The sequence below is a fragment of the Saimiri boliviensis genome (genome assembly GCF_048565385.1).
Source record: "Saimiri boliviensis isolate mSaiBol1 chromosome 19 unlocalized genomic scaffold, mSaiBol1.pri SUPER_19_unloc_2, whole genome shotgun sequence".
NCBI lineage: Eukaryota > Metazoa > Chordata > Mammalia > Primates > Cebidae > Saimiri > Saimiri boliviensis.
In genome coordinates this window covers 74,106-94,991 of record NW_027412503.1, presented here as the reverse complement: position 1 = coordinate 94,991, position 20,886 = coordinate 74,106, and the positions used below count along the sequence as shown (strand labels likewise).

At 36.3% G+C, this 20,886-nt stretch overlaps 1 long non-coding RNA gene across 1 annotated transcript in view; it reads right to left on the bottom strand.

Moving 5' to 3' along the window:
- Positions 1 to 20,886, bottom strand: part of LOC141583273 (uncharacterized) — a 69,606-nt gene that overhangs the window by 11,143 nt on the left and 37,577 nt on the right. The window contains exons 2-3 of the long non-coding RNA XR_012515952.1: positions 19,681 to 19,819; positions 15,097 to 15,214 (exon numbers count right to left, since the gene is read on the bottom strand). This is a non-coding gene — a long non-coding RNA (uncharacterized LOC141583273). The remainder of the gene's footprint in view (positions 1 to 15,096; positions 15,215 to 19,680; positions 19,820 to 20,886) is intronic.

The window sequence follows — 20,886 nt, the reverse complement described above, 5'->3', positions numbered from 1 at the left end:
TTTTGTACATTGATTTTGTATCCTGAGACTTTGCTGAAGTTGTTTATCAGATCAAGAAGTTTTGGGGCTGAGACAATGAAGTTTTCTAAATATAAAATCATGTCATCTGCAAACAGAGACAACTTGACTTCCTCTCTTCCTATTTAAATATCCTTTATTTCTTTCTCTTCCCTGATTGCCCTGGACAGAAATTCCAATACTATGTTGAATAGGAGTGGTAAGAGAGGGCATCCTTGTCTTGTACCAGTTTTCAAAAGAAATGCTTTCAGCTTTTGCCCATTGAATATGATTTTGGCTGTAGGTTTCTCATAAATAGCTCTTAATATTTTGAGATATGTTCCATGCAAAGACACACAAAGGCTCTAAACCAAGGGATGGAGGAAAATTTACAAAGCAACTAGAAAGCCAAAAAAAAAAAAAAAAATTAATTAGGGGTTGCAATTCCTAGTCTCTGAGAAAACAGACTTTAAACACAGGTCAAAAAGACAAAGAAAGGCATTACATATGCTAAAGGAAACAATTCAACGAGAATACCTAACTATTCTGAATATATATACACCCAAAACAGAAGCACCTAGTTTCATAAAACAAGTTCTTGAGCCTAAGACCTACACACACACTTAGGCTCCCATACAATAACAGTGGGAAACTTCAACACCCCACTGTCAAGATTAGACAGATCAATGAGACAGAAAATTAACAAGGATATTCAGGACTAAACTCAGCTCTGGATCGCGTGGACCTAGTAGATGTCTACAGAACTCTCTACCCCAAATCAACAGAATATATGTTCTTCTCAGTGCCACATGACACTTATTCTAAGATCAACCACATAATTGAATTAAACCACTCCTCAGCAAATGCAAAAGAACTGAAATCATAACAAACAGTCTCTCAGACCACAGTGCCATCAAATTAGAACTAGGATTAAGAAACTCACTCAAAACCACACAATTTCATGAATATTGAACAACTTGTTCCAGAATGACTCCTGGGTAAAGGATGAAAGTAAGGCAGAAATAAAGAAGTTCTTTGAAACCAACAAGAACAAAGAGACAACATACCAAAATCTCTGGGATACAGCTAAAGCAGTGTTAAGTGGGAAATTTATAGCACCAAATGCCCATATGAGAAAGTTAGAAAGATCTCAAATCGACAACCTAACATCACAACTTAAAGAACTAGAGAGGCAAGAGCAAATTAATCCAAAAGATAGCAGGAGACAAGAAATAACTAAGATCAGACAAGAACTGAAGGAGACAGAGACATAAAAACACCCCCAAAATATCAATGAATCCAAGAGTTCATTTTTTCAAAAAATTAACAAAATAGATAAACCCTAGCTACACTAATAAAGAAGAAAAGAGAGAAGAATCAGACGGACACAGTAAAATGTTATTAAAGGAGATATCACCACTGACGCCACAGAAGTACAAACTTAGAGAATACTATATTACCTCTATGTAAACCAGGAAAAAGTCAAATCGCTGAACAGACTAATAACAAGTTCTGAAATTGAGGCAGTAATTAATAGCCTACCAAAAAAAAAAAAAAAAAAAAAAAAAAAAAAAAAAAATCCAGGACCAGACAAATTCACTGACCAATTCTACCAGAGGTACAAAGAGGAGCCTGTACTATTCCTTCTGAAACTATTCCTAACAATGGAAAAGGAGAGGCTTCTTTCGAACTCATTATATGAGGCCAACATCATCCTGATACCAAAATGTGGCAGACACACAACAAAAAATACAAAACTTCAGGACAATATCACTGATGAACATCAATGTGAAAATCCTCAATAAAATATTGGCAAACTGAATCCAGCAGCACATCAAAAAGCTTATCCACCACAATCAAGTTGGCTTCATCCTTGGGATCCAAGGCTGGTTCAACATATGCAAATCAATAAACATACCATATAAACAGAACCAAGGAGTAAAATCAAATGATTATCTCAATACATGCAGAAAAAGCCTTTGATAAAATTTAACATCCCATCATGTTAAAAACATGCAATGAACGAGATATTCATGGAACATATCTCAAATTCTTCTTAAATTTTTCTAAAGCTTAGAACTAGAGGGAATACTGTCAAACCCATTTTTTGGGCCAGCATCATTCCTATGTCAAAGCCAGACACAATAAGGAAACTACAGGCCACTAAGAAGAACATAGATGGAAAAACCATCAAGAGAACACACACAAAATGAACTCAAGAACACATCAAAGAAATTACACACAATGACCAAGTTGGATATATGTCTGTCTCAGCACTGTTTTTATCATGAAACCATGGTAAAGAAGCTAAAGAGACAATTTAAACACTGGGAGTATAGATTTACCAACCATAGTCTCTCTTAAAAAGTTAACACCTAAAATATGTAAGGAATTCAAACAACCCAATAGCAAAACAAAATAATAACCTGATTAAAAAATAGGTAAAGGACCTGAACAGACTTATCTCCAGAGAAGACATAAAAATGGCCAACAAGTATATGAAAACGTGCTCAATATCACTAGCCTTTCGGGAAATACAAATCAAAACCACAATGATTTATCCCCAACATCTGTTGGGACGCTTATTATGAAAAAGACAAGAGGTAAGTGGTGCTGAGGGTGTAGAGAAAAGGAAACACTTACAAACTGTTGGTAGGAATGGAGATTTAGGTAGCCACTTTGGAAAACTTTACAGAGCTTCCTAAAAGAAATTCAACGTAGAACTACCATATAGCAATTCATGTAGAATTACCATAGTAATCCCTCTTCTGGATATATCCCCAAAGGAAATGAAATCACCACCTTATAAGGATATCTGTGTGTCCATGCTTATTGTAGAATTATTCTCAAAGCCAAAGTAGGGAAATGAGCTAAGCATCTACTGATAGAGGAATGGATAAAGAAACCATGGTATACATATACAACAGATTACTATCTGGCCTTAAAAAGGAGATCCTGCCGTTTTCAGCAACGTGGATGAATTATGTTCAGTAAAATAAGCTAGATATAGGAAGACAAATACTACACGAACTCACTTATATGTGGAATCTTAAAAACATAATCATAAACACAAAGCAGCAGAGTAGAATGGTAGTTGGGAAAGGTACAGGAGAAATGAGAGATGTGGGCCAAAGGGTATGAATTTTTTATTTACACAGGATGAATATGGGTAGAGAACTAGCATACAGCATAAGCATCATAGTTGATGATATTACATTGTATACTCTGGAAATTTGTTAAAACAATAAATTTTAGATACTCTTACCACACACGCACATACACACACGTCAAAAGGAAAGGTGACTATGGAAGATAATGTAGTAATTTATTAAAGTATTTGACTGTTAAAAGCACTTCACCATGCAGATGTATACGGAAACATGTTGTACACCTTACATTTATACAATAAAAATATTACTCATCATTATTACTGAAAAATAAAATTATTTTTCATAGACACTTAAAATATAAATTATATTAAGATAACTGTACACATATTTTAAGCATTTCTCAGTATTAATTTTTAACATGGTGAATAGTAATAGAACCCACATAAATAATTACTGAAAATAAAAATGTCTTCCCCATTCTACTGAGAGATCTTCAGGGAAAATATTCTAGTAGTCCAGGTTAATTTTTTTTTAACTCTATATTTTTTGTGGACATAATTGCAAGTCAAAAAAGAATCTTCCTATGAATCATCGGTTATTTCAGTGTCCTAGGCATCTCTAAAAATAAGCTGCCAGACAACCTGAATCTGGAAAAGAATTGAAAATTTCCCCATTCAGTTGTGTTCTTTTTGTTCACTGGTAACTGTAGGAATTTTTAGAAATCAAGTTGCTTTCTCGATGTTCACTGCATTCAATAGCATGGATGTCATGAAAATGTTCCCTTATTTATCTGTATGCCTAATCATTAAACTGTAGTATGAAGTAAATAATAATTCACTTGAAAAGCTCCTCTGTAGTTACTGCAGATTTGAGTGTGATTATTTAAATGTCACCCGATGAGGCAGAGTAGGATGATTACCAACCACCTGCCCGTCTAATACATCTTGAAAGGCATCAAAACTCATGTGCTTGCAGGCAAGAAGCATGATATAATTATTTCATTCCACTTTAATAAATCATGCTTCAGTTTACTACTGTGAGCCAGGGAGGATTGAAGAGAAAGTGGAATGGGCTCAGAACTCTGAGAAATAAAGCACAGCTAAGGAGACAGCCAGAGAAGTTGTAGTTCTGAAATTGGCTGCTTTCTGTCAAACACTGAGAGACTTTCTTTCTCATAGAGATTAGCTTATTTTTTTCACAAAGGTGGAAGGGGATATTCGGAAATTTTTTTAAAAATCACACACTGGTGTATAGAAAGAAAAATTTAACAATACAGTGAGACCCCCTGATCTTTCATACTGATATGAATTAAAACATAAGGCATGTCTATCCTGACAAAGACCAAATACACAATTACATAAGCCAAGATTCATCATCTTTCTCAACATCATCATCCACTGAATGTTTACTGTGTGCCAACAAGTTAAGTGTTTTCAAGGAAACCTCACAAAACGTTTATGAGCCAGGTACTTTTATGAGCCCCTTTTTTCAAATGAAAAAATTAAAGCCTACAGAAGTTGTAAATAACTGGTCCAAAGTGGTTACACTACTAAAGATCCTCTCATTCCAAGGTCCCAGTCTTCCCAAAGAGCAAAGAAGAGATTAATATGGCTCTAGAATAAAAATAGTAGTATTTGGATAAGAAAATGAGTGTTACAGGAAGGAGAAAGCACACAGGATGAAAAGAGAAGAAAAGTTATGTTTGTAGAATAACTAGGAGACTGACTGAGTCAGTGGAGGATTTATATTGAGAAATGGTAGGAAGCAAGCTAGAATAGAAGACTGGGGGCAAATCAGTCAAATAGATTTAAATGCCAGTCTAAAACCAGGGCAATTGGAAGCCAGTGCACATTTTTTATCAGAGTTCAATACTTGAATAATTCTGTGTTTGTTTTAGGAAATCACACAAGATCATCAGAATTTGCAGCTAAAATTAATTTTATTGACAATCTGGTTAAATACATTTAATTTAGAGATTAGACATTGAGATTTATGTTAAGGATCCCTACTCTTTGCTACTTAAAAGTCAAGATAAGTGAACATTACATTTAGCTGAGAAAAGAAATATCCAGTAACTGCCTTTTGAATATGAACTTTTAATCACTGTTACATTGTTTTGTTCCTTGAGAATCTGTGATCTTCTAAAGAAAACAGATTCCTATTTTTATGGTAGGAACTTTATGAATGCAGACACTTAGTGAAGAAGTAATATAAGTGGTGCCAACAGAAAATGGATTTAGGAGAAGTAAGTGACATGAATTGGGAGAATGTCGTAAGCCCATTTTAGCCATGTTCCCCAAGACCTCCAGAATGCCTTTCACCCATAACTACTCACTGACATGGTGGCTTTCAGGTGAATGCCATGGAGATTGCTGGGCAAGGAGCATGGAGAAGACCAATCAGAAAATGCCTCGAGTCACTTGCCTATGTAAAATATCTCCCCTTTTGGGCTCTGTGTATTCTGCACTTTCTCAATATTCAGCTACATTAGATCCTCTTCTTGTTTCATTTTATTAATTTTTTTTTAAGAGATAGGGTCTCACTGTATTGTCCAGGATTGTCTCAAATTCTCAGGCTTGCCTCCAACTTCCAGGGCTAAAGCCATTCTCCCACCTCAAGCCTCCTGAGTAGCTGGGACTACAGGTTCATAACACTGCATCTGGCTCTTTCTCTTAACTCTGACCACTAACTTCTAGAATTTCCTGCTATGCCACACTATAACGTGAGCTTATATGTATTTATAGAGGCTGCCAAGAAACAGTCCCAGAAGTGCTGTGTTCCAAATCTGAGAACAGAGCTTTGGTTTACTTCATGTATTGTTTGATTTTTAGGCTAGGGAAGCAAATGCATCCTTTAAACCAACTTATGTCCGTCCTGCCTCTGGGAAGTCTTCTCCAACACAGACGTCTTCAAACACAGAAATTGTATTTCTAAAAAAAAGGTGTGGAAAAGCATGTCTGAAAAATTTCAGTTCTCATAACATAGAAGTTAAAAAAAGTAAGCAATAAAAATGTCATTGAATATATACATTCACATGTGAGACAAACATAGATAATGCAAATAAAAGTTGTGAAGGCTACCCACTTTCAAAACAAAACATTGACGAACTTTAATGTTTTTGCTACATTCCTTCTGTTGAACCAACTTCTTCAGAACCTTAGGAAATATTGCAACAGTATTGAGATCTAAGGAGAACACAGATCTATAATAACATAGGTCTAAGATCTAGAACATAGATATAAGATCTACGTTCTCCTCCATATTTTAGGTTTTGCTTCTTAGAAAGGACTTGAAGCAATGCTTACTGGTTTTTAAATTATTGTCTTCTGTATGAGAATTTTCTCTTGTTTCGCACACATCTTCGCCAAAAATAAATAAATAAATAAATAAATAAATAAAGACTTTGTTACTTTTTGTTTGACTTCCTTTCCAATTACCTTGGTTCATTAGGGTAAGATTTAGCTGTATTTTCTCCATAAACTGAAAGAGTAGACATATTTTCTCTGTGGACAACCCAACAGAGCCACCATCATTTGCTAAAGAACAGTTGCTATATGTTTTTGTGTTTACATGTACTTAATTAAATGTGGCTTATATTAAAAATAGCACAGATGTTTTGTTAGAAAACCAAGATTAGAAAAATATTACTACAGCCAACTCCACATCATCTCTCTTGCCATTTAGTTTCTACCATTCTGAGTCAAACTATCAGCATTGCTTCCATTATTCACCATTTCTCTTTGATGCTTCACATCGTTTCTTTTCTTTTCTTTTTTTAAATTTCTATCACAATACCACTCTCTCCCCACAACTCGAATTGCTCAAATAATTACATGAGGACTACCCTGGTTTAGATAGTGCCCTTTCATATGTTTTCTCATTCAGGTTTTATAAAAACTTGTTTTATGCCGGGCGCGGTGGCTCAAGCCTGTAATCCCAGCACTTTGGGAGGCCGAGGCGGGTGGATCACGAGGTCAAGAGGTCGAGACCATCCTGGTCAATATGGTGAAACTCCGTCTCTACTAAAATACAAAAAATTAGCTGGGCATGGTGGCGCGTGCCTGTAATCCCAGCTACTCAGGAGTCTGAGGCAGGAGAATTGCCTGAACCCAGGAGGCGGAGGTTGCGGTGGGCCGAGATAGTGCCATTGCACTCCAGCCTGGGTAACAAGAGCGAAACTCCGTCTCAAAAAAAAAAAAAACAAAAAAAAAAACTTGTTTTACAAGACCTTGTTTTACAAGACCTTAAAATTGTGTGATTCAAATGGGCAATATGTAGCAATATGTTCATCTTTGATCCACCAATCCCACTCTTGAGAATTTATTCCAAGGACCAAAATGTATGCACCAACTCTATATATTAAAATAAGTATTAATAATACCAGGTTTTGAAATGAACACAATGTCCAGTAGTAGGAAATCAGTTAAATAAACTATGATACATTTGCATGATGTAATAATGAATCCAATTTCCATGATCATGTTAAGCATCAAAGGAAGCATCTAAAACTATCTACATTATGACAGAAACTTGGATGTATTATTGATATGTACACCTGAAAGAGCTGAAAGTATATTTTACAAAATGGTAGGCTTATCAGTGCTTTTTATCTCTATCCTTTTCTCTTTAACTATAAATAGCATATATCTCATGTGAGATACATGTGTGTATATATACATACGTATAAAATTGGCACCAAAGTACATATCATAATTTTACCTTTAAGAAAAATGAAACTTATGCTACCACTTACATATGACCCAGAAATTTCACTCCTATGTATGTACCTAAAGGAATAAAAATCTGTGATCACACAAATATTTGTACCTACATTTATATAGCAACATTACTAACAGTAGTCAAAAGGTAGAAACCCTCCACATGTCACCTTGATGAATTTTAAAATGTGGTAGCCATACAATGGTTATCATCCATAAAAAAGTAGTGATACACACCAAATTTAACCTTGAAAACATAATGCCAAGTGAAAGGAGTCACTCAAGTAGACCTTACATTGTGATACGGTTTGGCTGTGTCCCCACCCAAATCTCATTTTAAACTGTAGTTCTCATAATCCCTCTCTGTGGTGGGAGGGATCTGGTGGGAGGTAATTTAATCATGAGGGTGGTTACTCTCATGCTGTCCTAGTGATAGTGAGTGAATTCTCGTGAGATCCGAAGGTTTTATAAGGAGCTTTTTCACCTTTTGCTTGACAAGTCTTTTTCCTGCTATCGTGTGAAGAAGCACGTGTTTACTTCCCCTTCAACCATGATTCTAAGTTTCCTGAGGCTCCACCAAGCCATGCAGAACTGTGAGTCAATTAAATCTTTCCTTTATAAATGACCCAGTCTTGGGCAGTTCTTTATAGAGATGTGAGAATGAACTAATATACATCACTATACAACATTTTTACTGAAATGTTTGGCATAGACAATTCTACAGAGACAGAGAATATATCAGGGATTGCTTAGGGATGGAGGCATTGGGCAATGGGAGTGTATAAATAAAGGGCATGGAAACTTTTTTCAGATTATGAAAACTACAGTTGACTGTAGTGATAGTTGTACACATCTATTAATACACTAGAAGCTATTACTGTATGCTTTAAATGAATTAATTGCATGATATATGAATTATAACTCAATAAACATATTTAAAAATAAAAATAAAAAAATAACACATTTCTAGCAGCTTTCTTTTCCTTGGAAAAAACTTTAATTTACTTCTGTAATAGAGTGTTTTAGAAAAAAAAAACACTCACAGGACTAGATTCTTTAGTTACACAAATATAAAGCAAGTATATTGACTTTGAAAAACTATGGAATCTCAACAATTTTCAGTGCAGAAGCTGCAGGTGGAAATATTATATATCCTGTATGTGAATGTAAATTGAGTATTCTTACTTTTAGGATCACTTGCCTTTGGAAAGTTAGATCCTTTTCCCCCCATCCCCACATAAATATATTCAGTCCAAACTAAACATAGTATGAACTATGTTTAGTCGTATGTTGGTATTACATATGAAGTTAAGACTAAATAGTTTTATCTTTTAGAAATGTATAGCGACTATCGTGAATGTGTTTCTTGGGTCTGGAAAGTCTAACCACATCATCATAGGTGGGGTATGCGGTTTTTATGAAGGAATGGCTACTATCACTGTCAAACATACGAGATCATTAAATAAGCACGACTTCCTTGGACAACAGGGGAGGGGACCTGGTATTCTTTCTGGCATCCAGGAAGATTGTCTCCTGGTATACGTGGTACCAGATGGCAGAAGTTACTTTCTGATGGAGCTGAGATGTCCCTGACTGAGCAGCAACCTACCAGGAGGAAGGCATGAACTCTCTGGTTTGTTTAGTATCTACACACTAAGAGAAACTATTTCTAATAGCAGTGCAATATACTTCCTCTATTTTACTCTATGTATCTGCATTTACTCAAGTTCTATGACACAGCATAGCCTCACCTGAAATATAATTTGGGGAAATTAAATGAGGGGTTTATATTCATCCTGTAAGTAAACTGATGGAGGAAGAGTATGATGCAGAGAAACCACTGGATTTAGTGAAGTACTCTAAGAATTCCACAGATTTAAAACAAAATCAGAATACAATCCAACAAAACAACTCGCAAACACAGCCAATGGGTCAATTTGCAGTACATGTTATGCATATTGTATACATACATTTTAGGGATTTCCAGAATTTTCTTGGATAAAAGAATGGACTGCCTCCTGTGATCGAAAATCATTTTAAGGTAGATATTTTAAATAAGGTCTCAAATGTCAAATACATAAGGTAGGAAAACCTCAAAGGACAAATTTATTTATTTTACTAAAAAAAAACTAATTACATGGAAATAATATATCATCATCATTTCTCAGTTATAAAATGACAGAGTTTTCTGTTTTCTTATTCCTACTTTTTTTTTTTTCTTTCTTTCTTTCCTTTTTTTTTTTTTTTTTGGTTGTTGTTGTTTGAGAGACAGTCTCACTCTGTCGCCCAGGCTGGAGTGCAGTGGCATGATCTCAGCTCACTGCAACCTCCACCTCCCAGGCTCAAGCAATTCTTGTACCTCAGCCTCCTGAGTAGCTCTGATTATAGGTGCAGGCTGCCACGCCCAGCTACTTGTTATTAATTATCATTATTATTATTATTTTGTATTTTAGTAGAGATGGGGATTTACCATGTTGCCCACTCAAAATCATGGGCTAAAGTAATCTACCCACCTCAGCTTCCCAAAGTGCTGGGATTACAGGCATAAGCCACCATGCCCAGCCTCTTATTCAGACTTTCCTATGCTAAGTTTTTCAGCACGTGCTGCTGTAAAAGGCTGCATTGCTCTTATAGTCTAAACGTAGAATATATGTTATATTTTAAAATCATGTATTATGTTGTATATAACATATTAGAGATAGATATAATTGTAGCTACATTATTCTTCCCAAAGTTAGGGAAAAAATAGAACTGCTCATTTGAACTTTGATAAGGTTTAACCTTTAGAAGTTTCATGTTCATATTGAAATTAATTCTTCCCTACATCTAAATCTATGGTTTATTTTGAACATGTCACTAAGTCCTACTGTATTTTAAAATAATTAAAATATCCTTCCTAACTCTACTCTCTTAACCTCATACTTCATTTCATTGAATTCCTCCTCAGATGATATGGGTTAGAGTTCCTTTATTCAAGAGTGATATCAAAATTATTTAGCAGAGTATATTATGGACAGGATCAATCAGAACCAGATGCCAACTACTCAAGAAAACTTACAGATCAATCAGAACACATGCCACCCAATCAAAATAAACAGCTAAGTGCTAGATCAGGGGCCTAGAAGCCCCCCTATTACATAAGACATTACCTCATTCGTTGCTAAATCATGGGAGACATTCAGAGATCTTAGAAGGGGCAGGAGACTTGGAGTAGCCAAGTCTAATAACCAACATGCATGAAAGGTTTTCGCTGTTTTACTTTGCATAGATGTAACAATACAGTTGTTTATGTCTGCTCCCTCTCCAAACATTGCTGAAGTGTCAGCTAAGCAATAAGAGAAATATAATACCATATTAAGTGACAGAGCAAGAGATGTTAACCAACTTTTGGAAGAGGAAAAATTGCTAGGTGATAGCTGACTTTACAGAAAGGAGAAAGGTGTTGCCTAAGTGGAAGCTAAGCAAGATTCCAATGAGAAATAAGCTAACTTATCTTTTAGAATCCTGGAAAATTTTAGACATCGAAGATGCCAGGTATTTCTGAAGTTATGGGGCTTAGGGATCATGACACTGAAAATGAAGCATTGCCTAGGTGTCTGTAAAAGGACAACTGGATTCTGTGTCTCTTTCTCTGACTTCATGCAACCAAGTAATTTCCTCTTTTTTATGTCTCAGGAGATAATTAATTTATTCTCTGTAGAAACTGGGTCAAAGAGTGTCAGAATCCAGGTTGTGAAGGCACAGTAAAAGCTGAAGTGAGGTGCCATGCTAGAAACAGTGTTTACTGAGAGTACCAGATCCAGTCTCCCTCCCTCACATGAATTCTGAAATATTTACAGACAGGTTTATCCATCCAGGCCTTTGGAGGGTTTGTCTATGGGAAAAACATTGGTGGGAATGTGCAATGATACAGCTGCTTCATGAAATATTTTGGTATTTTCTTAAATAGTCAAACATACACTTACCATTTGATTCAGCCATTCTACTCCAAAGTTCTGAAAGAAAATATTCTTTCTGATACTGCTCTCCTTTAACCTTGTATGTAACGTTGTATATGGATGTTCATAGCAGTTTTATTTGTAATAGCCAAAAACTAGCAATGCTTTGAATATCCATCAAGAAATATAGAAAATCTGAGGTGATTATATGTAATGGACTACTACTTAGCAATAACAAGAAATGAATTATCAGTATAAGCGACAATATGGATGAATCTCAAAATATTTTTTCTGGATGAAACAAAAAACAGGACAAAAAAGGAGTATATTCTGTATGTATGAAGAATGGGGAATGAGGAAATGTGGGAGCAAAGGATTGCAGAGATACATGAGTAAACTCTGGGAGCTGAAGGATATGTTCATTATTTTTGTTGCAAGGGGTTCACAAGTTTGTAAATATGTCAAAACATTACATTCTATGATTTAAATATATATATTTAACTTTTAAATATGCAGTTTTTGAGGATTGAGTATAACTTGATTGTTTGATAGATGAATGATAGCCAGATTGATTGACTGATAGAAATGTAAAGCCAGGAATCCCTCTAGAGACCTTTGCATTTCTAAAGCTTGGGTCACCTAACTAAGTTGTTCTCTTTATATCACCTGCGAATGAGAATAACTTTTAGGTCTCGGGCATTCTAATTTTTTAACTTAATTATAGAAATCATTTTTGTAGTTATATTTTTATTTGTGCTTTGCTTTAAATGCAAAGCATTCTCAACAATGGACATAAGTATCCAATAACAAACAGCAAGTATTAATGTCTTTTAACATAAAATTTACTGAGAAGTAAAAATACAAAGCTTACGAGTACAGAAATGATAGTTCTTCCTGGTTTATTTTATAAATAACCTCAGATCATGCTAAATGGCCAAAGTTACTTTATCTTCATTTGAATACTTTGATTCTTTTCATGAAGAGTTTCTCTCAATTTAAGACATTTGCTTTATGTCCAATTTAGAGAAGTATATCAAGTACTATATACACTATTTAATAATTCCTGCAGGAAGATGGAAGAATAATTTTATATAGTCATTTGGAAAAGGTTGAAAATATCCCAGTGGACACAGCATAATTCAGTACCTTTACTACTTTATTGATTTTATTTTGAGTAATTTGTCCATGTTGTGCTTTACAAATCATTTTTAATATATGCCTGGCATGCTTCTATCTTCATATTATCCCAGTTTTTTTTCCACATGCTTTCTAAAATTATAATTTAACTCAGAGGTTCATACTGGCTGCATATCCCAATCACCTGTTAAAATATCAACATCCAGGCTCAACTCACAGATTCTGATTTAATTGTTTCAGGTAGGGCCCTGGCATACATATTCTTAAAAGCATCCCTGGCAACTCTAATGTGTAGCCAATATTGAGAATCACTGACTATCTTACACACTGTCTATATCAGCATTTTCCAAATGTGCTTGAACGTAAGAATGTTCAAACAAGATACCTCAAAAATCCAAAACAAGACTAATGGCTCTAAATTTCCAAATTTTAGATCCTCAAGCAAAACCTCCTGAGTCAGGATCTCCACAGAAGTAAGGAGAATCAAGAGCTTCAGTTTAAGAAGCACTATTTCACAAGACTCCAAAGACATTATAATCAATCCCAGAGGTTGGAAAAGATAAAGAATATATAGACACATTGGGGTCTTTCAATCTCCTGCCTTCTCATACCAACATTCAATGCAGCATCGTTTTTAAAACTTTTATCTCCTAAATACATGTGAAATATCTCTACTTACCTCCATTACCCCTCATCACACCTGTCACCTAAGAGCCTAACAACAAACCTCAGTCTACTCCAGTATATCATTCTCACACCAGGTCACTGGCTTCTACTCTTGCCTTACTCCAACTTGTTTTCTCCATTAGAGCCAGACTTATCATTTGGAACATCAATCTTACCAAGTCACCCAGAGCTTAACATATTGCCCAGAGCTCTTATGGAAATACAGTACAAAACGTTCACACCTTGGTCTGGCTTCCACCTTTTCCCACCTCATTCAGGACTCAGCTCCCTTTACTTCCTGTCATCTGGCCAGGATAGCCTTCTTTCTCTCTGTTCATACAGGCTAAGCAAACAGATTGCCACAGGCCATTTGCAGAAGCTCAGTCTTCTGCTTGGAAAGCTCTTCCAGGCCCCCACCCTACAGCTTTATCTACTTAAAAAGGCCTATGCATTCTTCACAAGTCAGGCAACAGCCAAGCCTTCATCTTCCTCTAGATAAGTCAAATCTTGCAACCTCAGGCTTTTTTAGTAGCATATACCACTCCTTCCTAAAATTGTCCAGAATTACAGCATGCATTCATCTGTGTGACTTCATTTTCGTTTTCCTCCTCTCCCAGCACCTATTTGACTATGAACTCACTGGGAACAGAACACTTTTTCTCTCTGAGACCAAATTGCCTAGGTTCAAATCCTAGCTTACTATTCTAAACATTTTGTGTGCAGATATTAACGCGACGGTAATTATTCTGATAATTTTCTCATTGCCGTTGTTAGCTTTAGAGCAATTGTTTTTTCAGATCTGTGTAACTGTATTAAACTGAAGCTTCCATATTAATTATGGCAGCAGAATTAGTCAAATGTTTATGTTGTTACACATTTAAGCCCAGAAATTTAAAATACATTTTTAAGAATCAACAGATTTTCATATGCTATATTTCTAACCTTAATAGCATTACAGGTATTTCTAACTTTAATAGCATTACAGGGGTGGGGAGGGCAGGGAAGAAAAAGAAAAAAATGGTAACAGCTCAGCAGCAAAGAAAGGTCAAAGCAGCGTTCAAGCGAACAGACTCAGCCCAAGGCCACAACTGTGGCCCAGGCTCAGTAGTGAGTACCACAAGCAGAACACAAGCAGAACGCAGCAAGCAGCAGCCATGTGGGGCCAGGTCCAAATAGCTGCGTGCTGCTCTCCGCAGGTGTTCCACAGCAAAATTTTGTGTGTTCTTTGTAAACAAGTAACATCCAAAATTGTAATTCTCCGCTAAGGTTTAAGTAACATTTAAATTCTAATAATAATTTCTTTGTTATCTCTGAGATAACTCTTTTAAAATCTGATTTAATTAAAGCAGTAGCTTCTAAAGGGGAAGAAATTACATCTAGCCCATAAATTAGTTAAAAAGCAAGTAGAAGCTAAGCATGTAAAACTACACCCTTTAAAGAAAAGCTTTAAACCAAATGGAAGTAATATCAGTTAAGTTAAAAAGTAAAACTGTTAAGCCCATTCTCAAAAAGTAAAATGGCCAAACCTACCTGATATTTCCCTGTTGGAAAACTTAAACGTTGTTCAAAAAGCAAAGCTTGCTGCTCCAGTGGCTCTATACCGGCCTTCCACAGCAGTAATTGTCTATTCAGGCTGGGATTCAGCAGGCTGGTAAAGATGAAAATTTAGAGGGATAGCAGTTTCCAGTTATAATGCACCCCCAAAATGAGCAGGGACAGTTTTAGGTAACATTGAAGCCTTTTCCATTTAAATGCCATTTAAATTTCTAAAGAAACTTAAACAAGGCAATCAATAATGCTAATACAAAATGTCATGTTGCTAAGCAGCCTTTTAAAGGGATAGCTCATTTAATGGACTATATTAAGGCTCATGATGGCAATGGAGGAAATTTACATAAGGCTACATTATTAGTGCCAACTATGGCAGGATTGAGGGTAAACAATGGGACTGCTGCATTTCCTGGAGCTTGTTTCCATTCTGGAAGAAAGGAACACACCAAAAGGACTGCAGACAAAATCTAAGAACAGGACCTCAGCCGAGGGTAACAACAAAAAATACTAAACCAGACATTTGCCCCAAGTGTAAAAAAATAAAGAAAAATAATTGGGCTAATCAATGTCATTCAAAATTTAATAAGGAAGGAAACCCGATTCCAACTGGGTCCTATCCTGCTTAAGTTACTCTCTTATCTCTGTACAATGTTTGTCCCCTGCCACCAATAAAAGCGCAGCAGCAAATTTGTGTAGCACTCAGAAAGTAAATATTTTACCTGGGGAGCCTCCACGAAAAAATACCAGCAGGAGTTTGTAAGCCCTTACCTACAGAAACAGTGGTTTTGCTTTTAGAAAAACCTAGCCTTAATACTAAAGGGATAAAATTTCATACAGAAGCTATTAATAGTAATTTTACAGGGGGAATGCAAATTGTATGTCATTTTCCAATACTTGCAGTGCTAAACCTAAAAAACGCATAGCACAAATGTTACTTTTACCTTACATCAAATTAGGTCAAAGCAAAGATGAAAGAATTGGAGGATTTGGAAGTACAAATAAGCAGGGCAAAGCTGCATACTGGATATATCAAATTACAGATAAACACCCAGCATGTAAAGTCACTATTCATAGAAAAAAAACTTAAAGGTTTAGTTAATACTAGCACAAATATCTCAATTATTTCTGTTCAGCACTGACCCTTTTCTTGGCCTGTATAAAATGCTCACTCTAATATAGTCAGAGTGGGGTAGGCCTCAGAAGTTTATCAAAGCAGTCTTATCTTACCATGCAAAGGGCCCCATTCAGTCTACTGTAATTCAGATTCCTATTAACTTGTGGGGAAGAAACTTATTACAGCAGTGGGGAACCAAAGTCTTAATACCTGAACAATCGTATAGCTCCCAAAATCAACAAATAATGGAGGCCATGGGCTATGTGCCTGAAATGGGAATAGAAAAAAATTTACAGGGTCTAAAAGAATCATTAGAAGTTAAGGGACAAAGTTCTCAACATGGTTAGAATATCATTTTTAATGACAGCCATTGTTAAACCTCCAAAACCAATAGCTTGAAAATAGTTAGATAATAAACCAATTTTGATAGAACAATGGCCACTTACAAAAACTGGAATTTTTTTTAAATGTAGTTGCTAAACAATTAGAAAAAGAACATGTAGTTCCCACATTTTTAGCTTAAAACTGTCCTATTTTTGTAATAAAAAGGAAATCTAAAAAATAAAAAATGTTAACAGATCTCAGAGCAATTAATGCAGCTATACTACTTTTACCCACTATGATTCAAAAAAATTGTCTACTACTATTATTGATTTGAAGGACTTTCTTTTTTTTCTTTACTTTTCTTTTTTTTTTTTTTACGATTCCTTTGGCAGAAAAGAACTGTAAGCAATTTGCCTTCACTTTTCCTAATACACTCATCAAAAACCTGCCTAAAAGTATTATTGAAAAGTGCTTCCCCAAGGGATGTTAAACAGTTCCACAGTTTGTCAAACTTATGTGGACACAGCTATTAAGCCCACTAGAAAAAAATTTCCTCAGTGCTATATTATTCATTATATAATATTCTTTGTACTGCACCAAATAAAGAGTTACTTATACAATGCTATAACCATTTAAAAAAAGAAATCCATTCAATGTACTAGGTTAATCGTAGCTCCAGATAAAATTCAAACTACAACTCCTTATTCGTATTTGTGCATGTTGGTAAAAAAAAAAAAAAAAAAAAACACGACAAAAAAACCCCCCACTATGTCACTTCAAAAGGTGTTCATCAGAAGAGATAATTTAAAAACTCTAAATAATTTCCAGAAGTTACTTTGAAATATCAATTAGATAAGACCTACTTTAGCCATTTCAACTTATGCTATGAGTAATTTGTTTTCTATTCTTTGAGAAGATTCCAGTCTGCATAGTCCTCAAGAATTAACTTAAAAAGCTAAAATGGAATTGCAAGTAATTGAAGAAAAAAATTCATAAGGCTCAAGTAAGTAAAATTAATCATAAAAAGCCTTTAACATTATTAATTTTCCCTATTTAACACTATCTTATACTCTCTTAGTAATAATCTCTTAGGAGTTATTATTCAAAAATCAGGAGTTAGTGGAGTGGCTGTTTTTACTTCATAGTAGCACTCACACTCTGTATTTGGACTGAATTGCAACTTTGATTGGAATGGGGAGGTCTCAAGTTGTAAAAGTGCATGGATTTAATACCATAAGAATAATAGTGCCTCTTACAAAAATTCAAATTCAGCAAGCCTATACTAATAGTGTAACATGGCAAGCCTATTTGCCAAGTTTTGTGGGCACTTTAGAAAATCATTACCTAAAAAACAAAAATTTTTCCGTTTTTAAAATAAACCAATTGGATTTTATCCAAAATTAGTAAGTCAAATCTCATTGAAAATGCAGAAAATGTTTTTACAGATAAAATCTAGTAACAATAAAGCTTCTTATTCAGGATCTAAAAGCAAAGTTATTCAAACTCCTTATACACTATTGGGTCTGGCAGAGGATCCAGGGAATGGCATAGCCAGAATGGACAACTGGGCCTTTGAATCTAGGCCACACATAGGTAGACTAACAAGTGATGGTGCAACCAGCTCAGGCAGCTTTATGTAAGGGCACCTGCTAGTTAGGAACATGCACCCCACCCCAGACCCCAATCCCAGACCACCTGCCTGCACTGGGCATTGTCTCATCTTGGCAGAAAGATGTGGGGGTGATGATCAGGTAGTATGTCCCTGGGTCTCAGGCCTCAGAAGTTCCTTAGGAACTTGGCAGTCACTGGGCAGGGGAAGGGGCCCAGGGACCCCTTGTGTGCATTTGCCCATGGAATGTGTTCCTACCCCAGCTTCTCAGCCCTCACTAGAAGAGTCCAGGGCTTCCACCTGCTCTATGTTTCCAGCTCTGATCTACTGACCTGGTGACTCTGAAGGCTTCCTGACTCCAGCCTGGGGCCTCCTCTGTTAGATGGGGGTTCCAGGTTTCCTGCAGACAGAGGCCAACCCTTGGAGGTTGAACCTGGACCTCTTTTTTTTTAGACGGAGTCCCACACTGTCAGTGGTGCAATCTTGGCTCACTGAAATCTCCACCTCCTGGGTTCAAGTGATTTTCCTGCGTCAGCCGCCAGTGTAGCTGGGACTACAGGTGTATGCCACCATATCCAGCTAATTTTTTTGTATTTTTAGGAGAGATGGGGTTTCCCCATATTGGCCAGAAGGATCTCAATCTCCTGACCTTGTGATCCGCCCACCTCAGCTTCCCAAAGTGCTGGGATTACAGGAGTAAGCCACCGCTACCGGCCCTTAGTTCTTAAAGTATAATTTTTTTCTCTCTCCAGTCTCCCATTTTTACTAAGGAAAAATCATGATATGACCAAATGTCTCTATTATACCTGGCCTGAATATTTGTATAAAGTATAGCAAGAATAATTATTTTTACATATGTTTTCAAAATCGGATTTCATAAAACTTGGTTTCATAAAGTGAATCTCAGATAATACTTTTTAAAGCTGAGCCCAGCTATGGGTCTTGTTTTGTAGAAAAACCCACAGTCCTCCATTTTGTCCCTCACTTCCTGGAGTCCGCCTGCAGACCCTATTCTGCCTGGTAGCGCAGGGCGACCAATCACTGCTCAGCCTTAACCCGCCAAACCTAAAGCCAACCCCCATCCCCCACCCCTTGGCAGTTGCAGTAGTCTGCCTAGAAACAAGACAGCCAATAAAATTCAAACCTAAGCCCGCCAAGAGGTGACCAATCCCCTTCTGGCACGCAGAAAACCCTCCTCTGCTCTCCCTTAGACCAATCACTCTGCAACACCTCGCCTAAACAGGCCGCCGCCCCTATAAAAACCCTCTCTGGCAGCTGCTGGGTGCAGCTCAGCTCCCCTCCCTCCTGGGTTGCCCGCAGATCCCAATAAACCTGGACTCGGCTTAACAACTCCTCGCTCTCATTTGCTTTGGGGAGGGTCTCTGCGGGTCGCACAGGTCTGTTCCCTCAAATAACTACATGAGTTGCATAAATTTCTCTTTTGAGGTCACAGGATAACTTGGGTATCATAAGCCTGTCAGGAAGTGACATTATTTACTTACCACAAGTTACTTACAGGGAATGTGTAGACAAGGTATGAAGCCAGTTTTCCCAAAGGGTTTTTATTGACTCTATACATCAAGTTTGATTCCTTAGGGAAAGCATGCCATTCCAGTCAAAGCCTTGCCAAAATAACTAATTTCTCCAATTGTGACCTGTTGCAGAAGAAAACATTCTTTTGCACTTATGCAAATTATATTTCCATAAGTTAAGAATCTATTCACAAATAGATTCTAAATTCTGGAGTAAACAAATAGAGAGAAACAAATATGCTTCTAATTTTGTTTACTCAATTGGAGTATATTTTACTCAATTGCTAAAAGCTGTAAATAGCTCAAAATAAGCTTCCTGAACTCTGAAAAACAAAACAAAGGATCAGTAATATTTTAAGCAAAGCCAAAAAGATTACTTCAGTCTATATTAGTTCACTCCGTGCAGTTATCTCCTGTTCTGCTTTATATTCTTGAACATTTCAGGTCTCCATGAGAGTCCTGAAAGTTTTTTCTTTATGCTAATGACAAAATTTCCAAAGTTATCAGAAACCTGCATTTAGGAGCACCTGTCAATGTCCCATAGCAGATTATAAGTCACCTTTCAAAGAGGATTAAAACAAGACAACAAATGTCTGTGGATGACAAAGAAGTCTTAGGATAACATATTTATGCAAATACAGTCCAAGGAAAATGAAACACCATTTCACATTTGGCAATGCTTTCTTTTTTTTCCTGAGATAGAGTTTTGTTCTTGTTGCCCAGACTGGAGTGCAACGCTGCAATCTCTGTTCACTGAAACCTTCACCTCCTGGGTTCAAGTGATTCTCCGGCCTCAGCTTCCTGAGTAGCTGGGATTATAGGTGCTTGCCACAATACCTGGCTAACTTTTAGTATTTTTAGTAGAGATGGGGTTTCACCATATTGGCCAAGCTGATCTCTAACTCCTGACATCAGATGATCCACCCTCCCTCGCCTCCCAAAGTGCTGGGATTACAGATGGGAGCCACTGTATCTGACCTGACAATGCTTCCTGACAATTCTTCCTCTATGGTTTTTATACCAAATAAGCCAAATGTCATTTATGTACTTCAGGGGATATAATATCTAAAAGATATGTATGTAAGAAAAACAAGTGATTTATAATTTGATTTTTACAAGTTTCTCGGATATCAAATCCCAGGTTATCTTAAGTCACTCATTAACCAAAGTGATAACTCAAAAATTGTAAA